An 18457-nucleotide genomic window follows, 5' to 3' on the forward strand; every position below is an offset into this window, starting at 1 on the left:
ATCTCCAACCCTAGATGATCTTTAATGTCATGTGCATTCATGCGTGCTTGTGTTTTCCTTTTTTAGAATTTTAACTTGGACCCCTTTTGAGTGTTTTTTTAATAAAAAAACATTAATTGACTAAAATAAGTGCATGCTCATTTATTGGTTCAAGCAAATATTGAAAAGGAAATGATAGCAATCAAATTGACAAATATAAACAGGTGAAGTATTTTTCTTCATGCATGTTTATCTTGTAGGGCCAACTCATAAAGTAACAACAATAGACTTTATTACCCTGAGGGGTTGAGCAATTATAGAGACAGTTGAAAACTTTGCTATTTTGAGTTGGTATTATTGTGTAGCTCCACTTAGTTTTTGATTCTATCTGTCCTCTTTCTTCCACACCACTATAAATTATAATTATAATTTTAGGACCATTAAAGAAGAATAACAACATACAACAGAAAAAAACATATGTACATCTGCAGACATACATACATTAATCGTGAATTGATTAAGACTCGGAAAGTTAATTCATTGTGGAAATAGTAAGATGCATGGAGGAGGAGCAGGCTCTCATTAATGGACACGCCATGCATAAACAGCCAAGTGATGTGATCTTTTCTCACTATTTATGAACATGTGTTCAAAGTTGGTACAAAGAGATGAAAACAACATTTTTCAGGTCATCTTCGTTAGAGCATCTCCAACCCAAAAACCTAAAATAGTATAGTTTTTATATATTATTAATAAAAATATAAATAACAAAAACAAAAAACAAAAAAAACCCGATGGTTGCGCCAATGGTACAATGTTGTGTCATTCCTGACGCAACACTGTAGCACACCGCTATTTCAGCGGGAGCTTTGACACTCCGTTGGAGTGAAAAATCACGCGAACGTGGAGCTTTGGCGCTCCGTTGGAGAGGCCCTTAGGAGTCTTTTTTTAGTTAGGTGAAGATTTCACACATAAACCTTCTTGATTAGTCAAGGAATCATCATGATCTCTGTATTTGTGACCGAGATTGTACTCCAAGGACATAGATAATGACATTAATTGTCAAATCTCGTTGCGACCTCTCTCTTTCTATCGTCGGTCTGCGGCGTAGGTTCTCCTGCTTTGTTGCTAACAATGGGGAGCTGAGGCTAAGGCCGAGAGTCTTATCGTATGATAATCCAAACGGTTGCTTAAGAACCATCCATCTTGTTCTATGCGTATACAACATAAGTTTGTATCCTTCCAACAACATATCAAGCATTTTCAAGATAGGTAGCAAATACTATGGCACGCTGTCCTTCTAAGGGCCGATTTGATATTGCAGTTTTTAGGGCGCTTCTGCTCAAATTTTTTTTTTCCAAAAGGAATCAATAATGGCGTATGGTGAAAAGTTTTTTAGCGTGCTTATTGAAACTACTTCTTCTTTTAAGGGGGGCGCCTTTAGAAGCAATTTGATGATGTTTTTAAAAGTAGCTTCTATTTTTTTTTAATAGTTTACGTACCGTATATACTTTTTATCTTTTACCAATTGTCATTAAGCACAGATTCTACTAAACGTTAACTTAACTGCTCTTTAAGCAAATTTCGATAGTTGATTGCTACACGATTACTTTCAGCGGCTTATATAAATTGCTTCTTTAAACTGTTTTTATAAGCAACTTATTATTATAAGCTCCACATGATTAGTAGGGTACTAAGAGTCCATTCTTAGTACTCTATTACTAATTAAGGTGTAGATGATGTAGAGCTTAGTTTTTCTTCCCCCCCACCATCATTTAGAGTTCATGACTCATGACATCAGGCTTACGTTGATGAATTTTAACTTGCTCATAATTGAGGACAAATATTTGGCATCTATATCTCAATTAGCTAGCTAGCTGGCAACATACACCATCACCAGTAGAGCCCACTAAAGAAGTATGGGAAGTGCACCATAATTAACAACACGAGGAGGCCAGACAAATTTAGTGGAGAACACCTCAAGATACACACGCAGGCTTAAAATAAATAAATAGGTAACTCTTAATTTGAGTGGGGCCGAAGCTTAGGTTATTTTTCATTTTATGAGGAGGAGGAGGAGGAGGAGGAGGGGGCCTTCCCCTCTTTAGAACGTTCCAACGTATCAACCATCGAGATGGCCTACGTTAATACTAGCTTTTATTGATTCCTTGGGCTCCATAATTGTTTGGGCTGTTTCTAAAGTGCTAGAGGGCTGACAAGGACTGGCCTTCTATGGTGAAGTATAATTTTCTTTAAAAGTTAAAAAACTGATCAGACTTGTGAATGAAACAGATAACTAAAAGGTACGCCGTGATTAATACTTACCTTACTTTTAAAAGGTTTTTAAAGTGGATTGTATCAATAAATCTAGTACTCTAATGTTTCTATAATGAGAGGATTGGTTCTCTAATGGTGATGCTTTTCCCCCCCTTCTTTTTACGGAGTCATTATAAAAGCTTTGACTATATGAATGAAAAAAAAAAAAAAACTAAAAGGTATGCTATGAATAGGGGTGTTTCATGAAAACCATCTACACTTTTAAGTTTTTTTTATATATATAGAAATCACCTTATAAGTGGGTTTGGTTTTCACTCAACCACTTTAGGTCAATATTATTCACTTTCTGCCCCAATTACCGAAAATATCATTCTCCCTCCTCACCCACCTTCCTCATCCACCCCGTCTTCACCCTAATCCTCACTAATGTTTCTAACAATGATTTGAGATGAGAGTGGAGGCAAGAGAAGGGTGTGATGGGGCAGAAAAGAGGGGGGGGGGGGGGGTAGAAGATGATGAAGGAAGATGGAAGTAGAATGAGGAGGAAGAAAGAGAGAGGAGATCTGGCGAAGGAGGAGAAGAGGAAGGGAAGATGAAGGACTTAGCATGGGTGGAGGATGGGGTGGGGGGGGGGGGGGGGGGTGGGGTGTTGCTATGAATATGTTTTGTTTTGAAAGGTGTTAAAAAGATAATAAATGGCTAGTACTGAACAGATAGGATATGTCCCTAGTACATAGTGTTTGTGGATTCCTAATTATTTGTCGAAAAAGATAATGCTCAAGCCTTTTGGCAGTTTCCCCCTTCCATTAACCACAAACTTTTGAGCCACACAAGAATACCCATCTGATCCTCGTCAGTGTTAATACAATCATGCATTGATGGGTACAAAGGTCCCTACCCATGTTAAGCAGTTAGTTGACAAGTTACAGAAAAATATTCTCAATATACAAACTTATTGATGTACTTTTATGTGTCTGAATTTTCATTGCTAAGATGCTTTATGTAAGGGCCATATAACTTCAATCTTCATTCAATCCTAATTTGAAATAAAAGGGCTTTTTTAAACAAAACCACCACACAATATAGTGGTTTTTCAGAAAACCATCACATTTATTTCTTTTCATAGAACCACTACAAAATATAGTGGTTTTTTTAGAGAACCACAACACATTTATTATTTTTATAGAACCACCATGAAAATACGCATCCATAATAAAGTGCCACCAAATTTTAAATTTGCATATATATCATGTTAAACTAAATAATATGCACCCTCATGGTGAGACCCACCAATCTATTATTACATTTTCTCAAACCAACAATTTACGTGAGCACCGTTGATGACCCAAATGGTTAGGAGGTTTCAATATGCCCCCACTATCTTGAGTTCAACTCCCGAGCACCTCATTACATCAAAAAAAAAACTTATTTCCCTCTAATTCTTTGTTAAATCCCTGAAAAAGGTTTTAATTCCCTCCAAATACCCCCACTCATCCTCTCTAAAATTTTGTCATAATGGTCATTTATGTCATTTTATACTATTATTTAACAAAATAATGATGTAAGTTATGACTTGGTGGACTTCATAAAAAATACATATTTTCCTGATGGTCCTATAAAAATTAAAAATTTTGTTGGGGTTTTCTAAGAAACCAGTATATTTTGTGGTGGTTCTATGAAAATAATTTTTTTGTGGTGGTTCTCTAAAAAACCACTATATTTTGTGGTGGTTTTGTATAAAAACACCCAACAATAAAACTTAGAGGTATAAGACCTAAACAATTTCATAATTTCATGTCAATCCATCAGAATATACATATATTTTTTACAAGCTAGAAATTCATGAACAGCTCATTGTACATGTCAACGGGTTGGTCCTTGGTAGGGCATCACAAGTTGATGCATGTCCTTTTGCTGGTAGTGGATCACTACAGCAAGAGTGAGCCATGAATTCAAGCTACACATCACTCAAGATGCACCACATTAACACCCCCAACAGTATTCTGCTGCTAGGCCATGCTCTTTCAATGTACCCTTCATACTTTCAGGGTATAGGATTGTGATGAACTGCAGAATGCGTGATATGTATATGCCCTACATGATCTTTCCATATCTTAAAACAAAGGTGATCAAGGGACTATAGAAGATAAGCTCAACGTGATGGTGACTACATAACCAACCATGATGTATGGTATCCCTACAATACCGATTGATGCCACTCCGTGAGTCAAATGAAAGGAAAGATCAATACCGATTGACGCCACTCCGTGAGTCCAGGTTCCAGCAAAACCAGAAAGAAAATCACCGGTGTCTTGGTAAGAGCAGAAATATAGGACTGAACTAGCATTTTAGGGGCTGTTTGGCTCCCTGTTTTTGAGGGAAAAGCTCTCTTGAAAGCCTACCAAAAGTGTCAAAAGTATCACTTTTTGACAGGCTTTCAAGCAAAACCGCCTCTAAAAAAATCGATTTTGCTTGAAAACCTGCCAAAAAGTGACACTTTGGCCGGCTTCAAAAAATCTTGAGAAAATATATTGACAGGCATGTCAAAAGAGAGAAAAAGATCGGTGTGATGTTCCCTATAAAGAACGGGGAGGTGAAACGTCGAAATCAGAACGAGGCTGATTGTGAACAAAAAAGCGAAAAAAAAGGACAGCAGCCTGGAGTCGCCGAAGGCTCGATTTTCTTTTAAAATATGGAAAATATTTTTCTTAAACACCCAACTTCAAGACTCTAGAACTCTTATATTATTATATTAATGGAAAAGCTCTGATTGATAGCTGTGGGGGGCAGGCTATTAATCATAGGACACGGAAATCAATTAAGTCCAAAGGGTCAGCATTTTGCATGTCCTTCAGTAATATGTTTAAGAGGGTTCAGGCTGTGAGTGTGGGTAGCATGCCATAGCTATGATAAGATTTGCATATAATCCATGTTTATAGAAAACCACACAGTAAGATAACCAGATTAAAACACGTGTTAAAGACAAAGATTCTCTGCCATTACCAGGCTTCCATCTCATTGCTTTATTTGTGCCACCAGCGTAAATTTTGTCTTACGCTTGTTGAATAGTAGCTCAAATCCATGTTACCTTTATTGTTTATTGTCTTTTAGATAGAAAGTTTTAGGGTTTTTTTTTTCCGTGACTGTGATTAGTATGGATTGTGATGTGGTTATAATAAAATCATAGGATTAGTCCAAGGGTCAGCATTTTGTTTGACCTTCAGTAATATATTAAGAGGGTTCAGACTGTTGAGTGTGGGTTGGCATGTCATAGCTATAATGTTGCAGAATGTGCTATGCGGACTAGGCATTTGAACTAGCGCCTAACACCTAGACATCTAGGTGGTGCTTAAACCTTTTAAATTATTTAATTATAATAATTAATAAAAAATATATTAAATTCATATAAGTTGAAAAAATAATAAAGATAACAATCTTAGCTCCATAATATACATACTTAAATACTAAGTAGTCAAAAAAATAGCTAACAAGGCTATAGAAAGCACTTGGAGGCCTAGGCGTTAGATCCAATGCCTAGAGCTCAGGAGGTTTTCTTTTTTTATTTTTTAATTACAATAATTAATAGTAAATGTTAATATTATAGAAAGCTTATGTACCGGATTGATGTCTAGGTAGATTTCTTTCTTCATTTAAGTGGTAGTTGAGAAGGTTTTGCTGAAGGTCAAAGAAAATAGTGGAGGTGTTCATATTTAGATGTTAAAATGAATTTAAACGAGGTTGGAGGACGTGAAGACCGCAACACAGAAAATCACGATTAAGACCTAAATGAAGCAATCCCCATAAGCGGACAATGCTCCTCTAAATACTCTCAACACCTAGGTGGGCAGCCTAGATACCGTCCATACGTTATGCGCTAGGTAGGCAACCTAGGTACCGCCTAGACTTAGGCGTACGTCTTAGCAGACTAGGCGAAGACTTTTTAAACTAGTGCATAGCTACGATAAGATTTGCATATAATCCATGCGTATAGGAAACCACACGGTAGGATTACCAGACTAAAACACATGTTAAAGACAAAGATTCTCTGCCATTACCAGGCTTCTTTCTCATTGTATTATTTGTGCCACCAGCCTAACTTTTGTCTTACGTTCGTTGAATAGTAGCTCAAATCCATGTTACCTTTACTGTTATTTGTCTTCTAGATTGAAAATATTAGGGGTTTTTTTTTCCCAAGAGGTAGGTGAGTGTGATTAGTAATTAGATTGTGATGTGGCCAGTATTGCAGGAGGGGAACAGAACATTACCATCTAAAATCTCCAGTCAAGTAGCTACTCTCCAACGGCACCTTGCCACGTGGAAGGTGAGACTGCCTCCTGCTATCTAAAGGATGAAAATATAGAGCTGGGCAAAAGTCCTGACTTCTCACTCTCCATTACTCTGGCCATTGACCTGCGTAAATTGCAGGATACACTTAATACTATCAAGATTTGACAGCAAACCTTCCTGGTTCTATGGAAAACAGCCAATCATTTCCTCCGTCCTAATAATAGATATGAATACAAATCTCATCAGAACTCATATACGCAACCGCAAAGAGAGCACTTAAAATTCCTAAACTGTCCCCTTACCCTCCCCATGAATGGCTCCAAACGAACAATTTTTTAAAACAGCCCCATTTAAATTTTTTATTTTTAAAATCGACCTAATTTTTTTTATTTACCAAAACCGACCCGTTTTTTTGATTAGCAGCCTAATCATCTTCCTAAACAGTCGGAGTTGCCAACCCCGACTATTTAGGACATAAATTTTTAGGGTTTAAGGCTTCTAATTGGGATTTAACACCCTCCTAAATAGTCGGGGTTGACAACCCCGACTGTTTAGGAGGGTGATTAGGCTGCTAATCAAAAAACGGATCGGTTTTGATAAATAAAAAAAAGATCAATTTTAAAAATAAAAAAATTAAATGGGGCTATTTTGAAAAATTGTTCTCTCCAAACACCCTATTTCTATGCGGGTTTATTGTAAAAAAAATTGTATGAAGCAAATAGCCCATATACTGTCATAAGAATCCGTCAGCAAATCCTCTTGTTACCCTATGTCACATAATATATATATATATATATATATATTATATTATATATATATATATATATATATATATATATATATATATATATGTATATCATTTAAGATTATTGGAGGGAAAATCTCCCGCACGTTATTTTAGAGTTAGCAAAATCCTTGTAGTATATAAACTGGTGCACGGGCACTTCTACAGAAATTAGTAGGACCAAAAATTACCCGCTTATCTAAATAAAATAAGGAGTTTTTCCATCAAATCTTGATAATACAGGGATATTTTCTACAGTTTTCTCTCCTTTTATCCTTGGCTCAACTTTCTTTCACATTCAACCACTAGTTTTCATAACTTGCACCTTGAAAAAGAGTTGTCGAAAATGAAGACCGTTTGCTCTTGCTAGGATGCAGATGTTCGCGGACAGATTGCTGTTGTCAATTCATGATATTATCATTGATTTCACTATATGATATTCTCTAACTAAACATCATACTGATAATTGCCAACATTGACATAACATACATTGTTGTTCAATGATACTTGTATTATTTTGAATTTTTCAAGATTGATATTGCTACAGGATGGATATTGTACCCACATGCTAGTCTTAGAAAATAGTAAAATTGACATGCCAGGAGAGGGGAAAAGATTGGTATTATTTCTCTTAAACCTGTCTTAATAACTAAGGAAAAGAACTGAATGTTTATCCTCAAATCTTTGGCAAATTCCTAATACCCAACAAAAAATGGTGAGGTGCAACGTCAAAATCAGAAGCTTTGTTATACTAACATTATCAAATAGGATAGTGATGGACAAAAGCATGCAAAACATAGCTGAGTAGTGTGGTTCTACACACCGCGTACATACAGAAGACAGTCTCCGTTGAAAACATGGAAACTGTTTTTTCTTTAACACCATCATCAATAATCTAGAGCGCTTTGCACCCATCATATTCATCAAAATCTTGATTAAGTATATAAATAGCATCTAGAACGCTTAACACCCATCATATTCTTTAAGCGGGACCTCTGATTAATGGTTGTTTGTATGCTATTAATATACTTAATCATAGGACACTGAAATACACTGAGTCCAAATAGTCAGCATTTGTTGACAAAAATAAATCAGTCCAAATGGTAATTGTATGTTCTTCAATCTTCAGTAATAGATTAAACAAGGGCCCAGACTGTGGGAGAGGGTAGCATGCGTAGATGTGATAAAATATTATATGTACATTGTGTAGAGAAACCAAGGAGTAACAAGAGATCCAACACAAACACAAGAGTAAGATAACTTGATTAAAAACTCCACTCAAAGACAGAGGCTACAAACACGCTACTCTGCAATAACCAAACTTTGTTTTCATTGTTTTATTTGTGTCACCAACCTAATTTTGTCTTGTGCTTGTTGAATGGTAGCTGAAATCCATGTTCCCTTCATTATTTATTAGGCTGTTTTCAGAATTAGAATGTGATTACTACTTAATTAAAGTTTTACGTGAAACCTCTAGCTTGTCTAACAGATAACAACATCATCATCACGTGACAAATAAGTGCATGAAGTGAACATAATCTTACCATCCAAAATCTCCAGTCATCCTTCATTGGCAATTTGCCATGTGGAAGGTGAGACTGCCTGCCTACTATCTAAAGGATGAGAACTGGAGCAGGATAAAAATCCAGACTTTCTCTCACTTTCTGTTTCTCTGGACATTGATCACCGACTGATCCAACTACTGTGGTTTTATATGGGTAAATCACATAAATTTAGTGATGAGGTGTTTTTTGCTGAATTCAATAGAAGAGAAGTTTCTCTACTTACGAACATAGAAGAGGAGATCTTATCTACAAACTTTGTATTATATAGGGATTTTCTACAATTTTCCCTTCTTCTATAGCTTACTACTGTAAATCCAAAACATTGCACTGATCTAACCATATATTGTTTGTGATGATATCTGATATTGACCATTGTCAGCATTTACATAATTACATCCAATATTGTTTTAATTATACTGTATAGAATATTGACTTTTTTTTTTAAATATTGACATTGCTGTCAAGTTAATGAAATTGCTCCCATAATGTTGTTCTTGCCAACATTACAATTTACTTGATAATGTCTTAGTTTATGAGATAATATTTTACAATTCAGAATCTAAATAGAAAATACCCAAAATTGCCAATACTTAATAGGACTAAAAGGCTCTTAGTTACAGGTAAAGGATCAATACACAATAGGAAAAAGATTAAAAGTGTCAATGCAATTATTAGGGGAGGAGTTAAAAAATAAAACTGAAAATTTAAAGGCCAAGAACACATTTTCCTCACTTAAATGAACTGCTTAATGAAAAGATTTTGCAATGAAAATGATAAGTAATAATATTTGACATTGGTGAACTCAAGCGGGTACTAAAATCTACATTTTGCCCGAGAATGACCACAATAACAGCTACCTTGTAGAAAATCTGTTGAACTACATGCATGCATATGAATGAACAAGCTAATGCATCTATTTTTTCGGCGGTATCTTCGTGCAAAGATATATGGTGTGTGCGCATGTGTTTCCATGATAGTTGTCAAAATTATGTGTGTGACTGTGTGTGTTTCCATAGTAGTTGTCAAAACTATGTGTTGATATTAGGAACTGAACGAAAAAACAAGGTCCATGATTCGTAAGAGAAGCACTGCAAACTCTTAGGAGCAGTTATCCAGTCTCCATGTAAACATTCCATACCTGAGAGTAGCTGAAGATTTATATCATATGTCTCAAGTATATTTGGCATCTGACATCAAGCAAGACTTCTCTGCCAAACAAGAATTCAACCTGCATGACAAACCTAAGGCATTAGATAATGAGGACAAGAATTGGCAATCTTCCATTTTAGCTTAGTTGACTTTCTTTATTTTCATTTTTGAAATTCGAATTTTGAATTTGGTTTAGTTTGGCATTTGAGTGATTTTAGGCTTTCTTTATTTTCATTTTTGAAATTCGAATTTTGAATTTGGTTTAGTTTGGCATTTGAGTGATTTTAGGGAATTTGTTGAGTGATTTGAGGGATTTTATTTTGTGAGATTTTATTTTCTTCTATTTAAACCCTATTGTAATTCAGAATGGAATCAATGAATTGAATGAAATATTGCTAATTGAGTTTTGGGTGTGAAACCTAAACCTTGGGTGTGAAATCCTAGGTTGTTCCCGTTCTTCTTTCTTCTTTCTCCAGTCCCCTTTCACCCACGACCAAGGTTTTAAATGTCAATTATCGGGGATTTATCGGACGGTCAAAATCCTTATCGGATAGCGGAAATCGGGGATATATCGGGGATAAGTAGTATTTATCGGAGTAATATACTAGCAAATAATAAACAAACATAAGCTTGAAAAAAAATATAATGTTAGTCAAAATGGAATAATAAACAAGCAAATAATAAGATAACATCAAGAATGAAGAACCATCTACGCATCTACATAATTATTGTTTAATCATGAGATTTATAAACTAACTTACTAAGTTGATATTTAGTAGTTATGAGCCATTATCAATATCCATAAACAAACATTAGCCAATTACCAATCAACCAAGTTCCAAAAGCAACAAATATCTCATAATTTGTAAACATTCAAAGAGCAAATTCAAAAGAAAGTAAAAGCTCCCAAATCCTACTTATCGGTCGATAAAGCCGATATTTAGAGCCTACTTATCGGCCGATAAGTGCCTTTATCGCCAATAACTCGCCGAGAAACTTCAAAAAACGATACCGATTAAAAATCCTACTTATCCTAGCGGAAAGCTCCCAAATCCGATAACTCGGCGATAATATCGGATTATCGGCCGATATTTAAAACCATGCCCACGACAACACAGTCCCCTTCCCAACTCCCGACAGCCCCAAACACCAAACCATCCGCTCTCCTCTTCTCCCTCACCTGTAAATCCTAACCCGACACCCCAACTCCCCCTCCCTGTTCCCTCCTCCAACCGCTCCCTGTCAACCTCAACAACTTGACGCCCAGCCCCGCCAACGTCTTGACGTCATTCATCTCTTTCGACGAGCAGCCCCTCTGCGACCCCGCCAACGCCTCGTCGTCGTTCATCTCTTTCGACGAGCAGGCCCGACGAACAGCCCCGCCAACACCAACAGATATGCTCGCCTGGCCCTCCGGTCATTGCTATCGTCGTCGTTCTATCGATACAGTCACCCGCCTCATTTTCTACTGCAAACACGACTTCCTCTCTTCTCCGACGCTGCCGCATTTCCAGGATCTCTCACGTCGAGTCTGATCAGACCGACGAAGGTCTCGTTTTCTATCCCTCGGTATTTTTCGTTAATCTTATTTTTATTAGTTAATTGCATGGGTATATCATCTCTAAGCTCTTATCATATATTCACTGTTTGATAAATTTGTGAGTTGAGAGTAACTGAATATGTGACTGCTGAAAAATTAATATTGATTATCGAACTTGTGCAATGATAATGAATACTGCGATTAAATTGATCGGGATTGGAACTAGTCATGATCATAGTTGCAAATCTTGTTAAAATCTATTTGTCACATTAATTGTTTTTGAATTAATTTCCTGCCGAAGATCATGAATTTTGGTGAGACGGTGCGTTATTCGATTTAAATCGCTGATTCTAATAGACCCCTCTCACGTTTCGCATCATTAGAACTGCTATAAATGAAGCAATAGAGGATCAAAATGTTTTACAATACAGCAAAAAAATTATAAAGAACTGGTTTATGACTCCATACTTTTCATAGCTCCACTCTGCATGTTAGAAGCAAGGCATGGTCATGGATGTGTTCTAAAACTCCTAAACCTGACAGCAAACCATGCAGTTAACAGTTCAATAAAACAATTAAAGTATCAGGCACAGGCATAAAGCTTATTAATGTAATTCCTGAACCTTTTACAACATTCAAGTTGTAAATGGCTCACAGTTATGGATTTACCCGAACTGACTGTCTTACTCTCAAATGTATTTTCCTCAAAACAGTCACAGACATCTAGACACAAACATATTAAGAGCATGAGGCGCATGAATCTGCCTTTTTTGTATTATTATTTTTCCCATAAACTTTTCTATTAAGCAAAGGAAGCAAGTAACAATATATTTTAAATTATATATGTTTGGCTTAAGTAATTGAAGGTTTTTCATCCGCTTTTAAACTGCTCCATTCGACAAAGTTGTTGGTTTTGGATAATTTGTTTTCTCCCCGTCAGCTACTTGCTTTGACATGGCAGTTACTAGGCGTGAAAAACCATATCCATGGTCGCAGATATATCCATAACCATATCCTTTAGGATACGGATATGCTTACTCAAATCTATAACCGATAGGATATGGTAAACGGATATAGTTATATAGAGAAATATCTAGACCCGGATGCAACCTATCCGAATATGTTGATCATACAACTATGATTGTTTCAATCCTTAGATTAATGAATTTAAGACTAATTTTGATGACCAAGAGATCCAATCTTAAACTTTCAAATATAACAAACATATTAATGAACTCTCTTATATTATAAGAACCATGTTTTTTTATATTATTTGGTTTCCCTATCCGTTTTGTATCTGCATGTATATCTATATCCGTATTCGATTTTACTGGATATAGATATAAGTTTTCCTTACCTTATTGAGTAAGTTGCAAAAGTTAACAGCAACAAGGTGGACTAAAGAATAACAAGGACAAATTGCAATTTGCGAGTGTAGAGGTGAAAGCAAGAAAGAAGGAGATTAGCAAAGAACATAAATGGTGAGCACATCATTCATGATTGATTAGATAGTGAATATGCACGCTAAAGTTGGAAATGTCAATACATGAAAAGAAAATAGGCTGTTTGGTATCAAGAATCACCAGATAATAAAAAAAGAGATGGATAAACAGTCACGATAAGGAGGAAAGGAAGATACAACAAGGTTCAAGAGTTAAAGCACAGAACCCACGGCTTCTTTTCCTGACGACCGCTTAGAAAGGAACGGGAACTGTAAGTATAATTCAACATATTTTTGTAAGTATAAAGTTGGCAATTGTCAAAAAAAGTGTAAGAGACAAGCATAGTACCATAAGTGGATTGTGCCCAAGCACCAGCACGACCTCCTCTTCTATGTCTGTAGCATGCAGTCTGCCAAGAAAAAAGTAGTTCTCTCAAGACAGCTCATATGATCTTAGGTGGTGTTTGGTTCAATTTCTATAAATTATAGGAAAAGAAAAACACCCAAATTATAGATTTCCTTGTATTTCTTAAAAAATATTATAGGAAAAGTTTTGAGAAGTCAAAAGGTATCAATTTTCTTGTTTTTGTACTTTCTTTGTTTGGTTCAAAACAAGAAAATACGCCCATTACTTTATAGAAATAGCAAGTTTTCCTTTTCTTTTGTTTGGTTATATAAAACTTATAGAAAAGTATCAAGTACCATATTTATCACTTTATAACGGCTAGTTTAACGGCTAATTTCACATTCTCAAATCTTATAAAATCCTTCTATCCTCAACTATCCATGAACCCAAAGTTTCCTCTTGTGAGCCAATTTTTTTTATTTTTTTGGAAGGTGATACCTCTTGACTCACATCAATAACATTGATTTGAGGTCCACCAGATTCACCAGTGGTTGGTGACATTTATTGTGGACCAATGCCTTGAGAACTCAAAGACGGGATACAGAAGCCTTGAGAACTGTTCAACAAGTTAGTATATGACACATGTTGGCTCATTCCGCTATAGTTCCCTTCAAATGGTGGGAATTTCGGGAAAGAATTCGTCGTTGTATGTAGCGCAATAAACGGTTGATTTGGGTATGGCATAAAGTTGATATTAATAACGCCTAAATCATTTGCGGTGCATGTGGTGAATAGGGCAAGTTGGTCTTTCCTCCCTCTTTGTTAGACATACTTATATTCAATGATAACAAAGAACCATGAATATGTAACACAAACTAAGATAGTTAATTAAGAATTACATAGATGCAAGTGAGGAATGATAAATTACATTGTCCATACAAACACAATTATGAAATAGTAGCATACACAATAAAATATGCGAAAACAATAAAACTACAAGCTAATTTCTGTGGTATCACCATCTTTATACTTTGCGCAATAATCAACCCACATTACCCAAGCAAGTTGTCCTTAAAGACCTTCCATTCATTTCTTGCATCACAATCCTCTCTTATTATCCTAGATTGAGTGTAGTCAACTACATTTGTGTCATCTTCATTTGTCACCTCCTCATTCTCCTCATCAATTTCAGCATGCTCATTCAAAATGTCATCTTGTGGATCTTCAATTACAATAAAATTATGCAATATAGTACATGCTAAGACGATGTCCACTTGTATAGGGAATGGATAATTAGGCTTCACTAAAAGAATTTTGAACGATTTTTCAATGTATCAAATGTTGATTTAATTTTAGACCGTAAATAAGAGTGTCTTAAATTGAATAACTCTACTATTTTTGGGTGTCCTACCAGTGTGTTCCTTTAAATGATAACGTACACCACGGTACAAAGAGATAAAGCCAGGCATGATAGTGTATCCAGCATCACAAAGGTAATATTTGCCTACATTATAAAAAAAATTCGTGATCAATTCGACCATATTATTTAGTTGACTATTTATTAAATGAGTTGGAAGATTACCATCATATACTCTCAAACCATAAGGTTGTGGTCTGAACAACGCGTCTTGTAAAATCCTATAGTCATTTGTCGCACCTTCCCACCCAGCTACGACGTATGTGAAAATTTTATTTGGAGTGCAAGCGGCTAAAACATTTTGCGTTACACCTTTACGCCGTGCAACTAGGTTAGAAGGTAACATTGCGTCAATGTGTGTTCCATCTATCATATCAATGCAATCCTATGAAAATAATACATTGTGATAAATATTAGTTTCTCATATTTATTAAATTATGCAATTCACTAACGATAACAATTCATTTCTCTTACCTTGAAGTAAGAAAAATAGTTTAGATTGTTGGCGATCTCCGATGGAATCTCATTAGGTGCTTACTTCATGTATCAACCGCGAAGACCATTCATAGTATGTAGAACTTTATTGAAGTACATACTAACTGTTTCATCCGATCTTATGAATTCGATCCTTATTACTCTATTTTTTGTTTTATGACCCACTATGCTCATGAACATAGCGAGTTGTTCTTCAACTTAAAGGTGTATTATGTCCTTTAAAGAACCATTATTTCGCAAAATATCCGCAAGTTTAAAAAATGCTTTAGGCCTCATTCTAATATAAGACCTACAACTATCACTATATCCTTCAAAGACACGCTTGAAGTGGGCGTTTCTACAAAAAAAATTCCTCATCTTATCTTCTCTTGAAGCATTACAAATTGATTTGCGCCTAGCACCCAATCTCAATAAACAAGCTATTATTGTAACCATGAAAGATATAGACGTATTAGCACACATCTTCTTTATTTGTTCTTCATTACACCATCTATCTATATTAATTACAAAGAAAATATAGTTTAAAACGTTTATGCAATAATAGAACATAGTCATGCAAATGGTTGAACTCATGATGCCGATGTTTGCATATAGAATTTTATAGCTATTACCAAAGAATATTATTTATAACACTATAATAACATAAAAAATAACTATCCAAGATATATGCTAGAATTATCAAGCATATGAAATATATTTTGTCAATATTTTCTCATCTAACAATTAATAGACTCATTTTCAGTCTCATTCATGCCACAATATTAGTAAAATCAACAACTAAACAATAACATATATTCAACCGCAATAGATCAAAAAATCCAAACCCATAATTAAGCCATAATTTTCTTTATAGTCAACTGCTCAAATGATTGATGATTTCAACATGCTAATTAAGCCACAATAGTAACAAAATCGAGAGCTAAGCAAGATCTGATAATCGACTAAAATATCAAATGAAAGAATTGAAAAATCAACCGAATAATCTCAAATATTCAAGGGGTTTAGAGGTTTATTTTTATACCTCAATAGCTCAGAAGATCAACGACGGAATCACTGATTTCCGCTAAAAACCACAAATTCCCAAATTAGTCGCAAGAACACTGACGGTCGTATGTGGCGAAAGCCCTAGTGGGTTGATCTCCCTAGCGAATGGTCGCAATAATCAAGGACGAGAGATCGAGGTTAGGAAAAATCGAGGTAAGGAAATATTGAGGATGAGAGCTCGAGGTAAGGAAAAAATCAACCTAAATTAGCCACAAGAACACCGACGAACTAGAGCGAAGCCCTAGATCTTCGAGCTCGCTAGCGATTGGCGGGAATAATCGAGGACGAGAACTCGAGATAAGGAAAACTCGAGCGAGAGAATGGGTTTGGGGGCGGGAACGAAGGAGGAAGCCCTAGATATTTGTCGAGTTCTAGCAGCCATGAGAAATGTGAAGTGGGGGCGAAAATGTGATTAGGGGGTGGGTTTAATATTTTAATAATAGGTTGTCAGTTTTTTGGGTGTTTTCAGCCCATTTTGAGTGAAAAATAATTTCTGTAAAATTGTACAGATTTCTGTAATTTACAGAAATTTTTTCTGTAAATTCAATGTTGAACCAAACACAATTTTTGGAAATTGTAGAAATTTTTTATTTACGAAACTGCCATTGTCCGAACATTTCCCAAAACTTTTCTATAAAACACCATAACCAAACACCCCCTTACAATCCTCTACTTCAAATTGGAGGTTCTGCATGTTTTCTCACCGAACTAACACATTCATCTCTGTTGAGTTGGATTCAACCAATAAACAAATCTTCTTATCAGAATTTTTCTTTTACTTTTTCAGTAGTAATCTGGCACTTTGAGGAAAGATTTTGAAAGCAGATAAATCAGTAGCAGTATCTACCTCCTTGCAGCAGCCATCATCAAAAGAAAATTGTCCTCTTCAATTTTGAAGATATGGAAATTTGAAGTCTAGCCACCCCTTCCAATATCTCTTTAGGCTTTTAAAAAACAGGCACCAACAACATAAAAGAGCATACAATGGATCTCCTCCTACCCAAAACAGGAATTTTAATTTACAAAAAAAATATCAAGTAAAAATATCTCCTTTGGTAAATAAATACAAGTTAGATATTACAGTTTTTAGAATAATCATTTCCTTACAATTGATGAAACCTATTACGATAGTCAAAATGCCTGCTCAGCCACAGGGCAAGGATATTCATCAAAGCAATAAATATTATAAGATAGCTTAACCTGTAAATACGCATGCCAAACATACAGAGTAAACTACTTTATCTATGTACAATTCCATAAAGGGATGGTAGACAATTACATTTGATGGCCTCAACCGTTAATATCAAGAATCAACACTTTAAAGATTTTTACCTCTTTGTGACTTTGTATATGACTTTCTTTATAGATTTCTAAAGCTCATAATATCAAATGTCTCAACATGGAAAGTTATCATCATTTAGTAAGCTATCAAAGAACCACTTGAGGTTTAAAAGCTTCCTAATGAGTTGTGGACCAATAATGTAAATGCCTTGAATATAGATATTTGAACTGTTCAGTAACAAGTTTTGAACTCAAAACCTTTCGAACCATGCTGCTCTACCCAAAAGCTTAACCTGATTGATTATGCGATATATAGCACGAACACCTCTATTATGGGATTTCATTTTGGTAGTTATGTTATTTCATAATTCCACGAACATGGTACACAATTTCTATTAGCATCCTGCAAGTTTATAGCATGTTTTATTTCTCAGCACTCCTTTCACATAGTTGTGAAACTTCTGCAAAATACATACAAATACACATAGTGTCATGAATATCAAATGCTAGGTAAATGACTATTACCCATCCACCACACACCCTTATGCAATGTCCGCCCAAGCAACAAAGAACACTTAAGGGGAAAAACTGGGAGTGGAGTAAACTACGATCGACCCTCATTAGACCATACACCCTCACAAAGCATATGCTCAAGTCAAAAAAAGAAAGAAATACAACAAAAAATATAAGGAGGAGGTGATGTTATTGCATTCATGCATCCCTTATTGACATCTGCTCATCCAGGGGAGGATTCACATTTGCCCTCGGGGTGCAATTGCACCCTAAAATGGGACACTATCTTCTGACTTGCGAAAGCCTCTGAATTTCCACCCAAACAACAAATAGTCCCAA

The 18457-nt window shown here is 35.5% G+C and overlaps 1 long non-coding RNA gene across 7 annotated transcripts in view; it reads right to left on the minus strand.

Annotated features, from left to right (window-relative positions):
- Positions 4023–18457, minus strand: part of LOC109833176 — a 15752-nt gene continuing 1317 nt past the window's right edge. The window contains exons 2-6 of one of the 7 annotated variants that reach the window (XR_002245201.1): positions 17172–17320; positions 13372–13432; positions 13254–13292; positions 10031–10120; positions 4023–6666 (exon numbers count right to left, since the gene is read on the minus strand). This is a non-coding gene — a long non-coding RNA (uncharacterized LOC109833176). Of the gene's footprint in view, positions 6667–8481; positions 10121–13253; positions 13293–13371; positions 13433–17171; positions 17321–18457 lie in introns of those variants that run through there. The other 6 variants (XR_002245149.1, XR_002245155.1, XR_002245184.1 and 3 more) reach the window with 6 other exon arrangements.

This window comes from Asparagus officinalis, chromosome 1, assembly GCF_001876935.1.
Source record: "Asparagus officinalis chromosome 1, Aspof.V1, whole genome shotgun sequence".
In the NCBI taxonomy this organism is placed as follows: Eukaryota; Viridiplantae; Streptophyta; class Magnoliopsida; order Asparagales; family Asparagaceae; genus Asparagus; species Asparagus officinalis.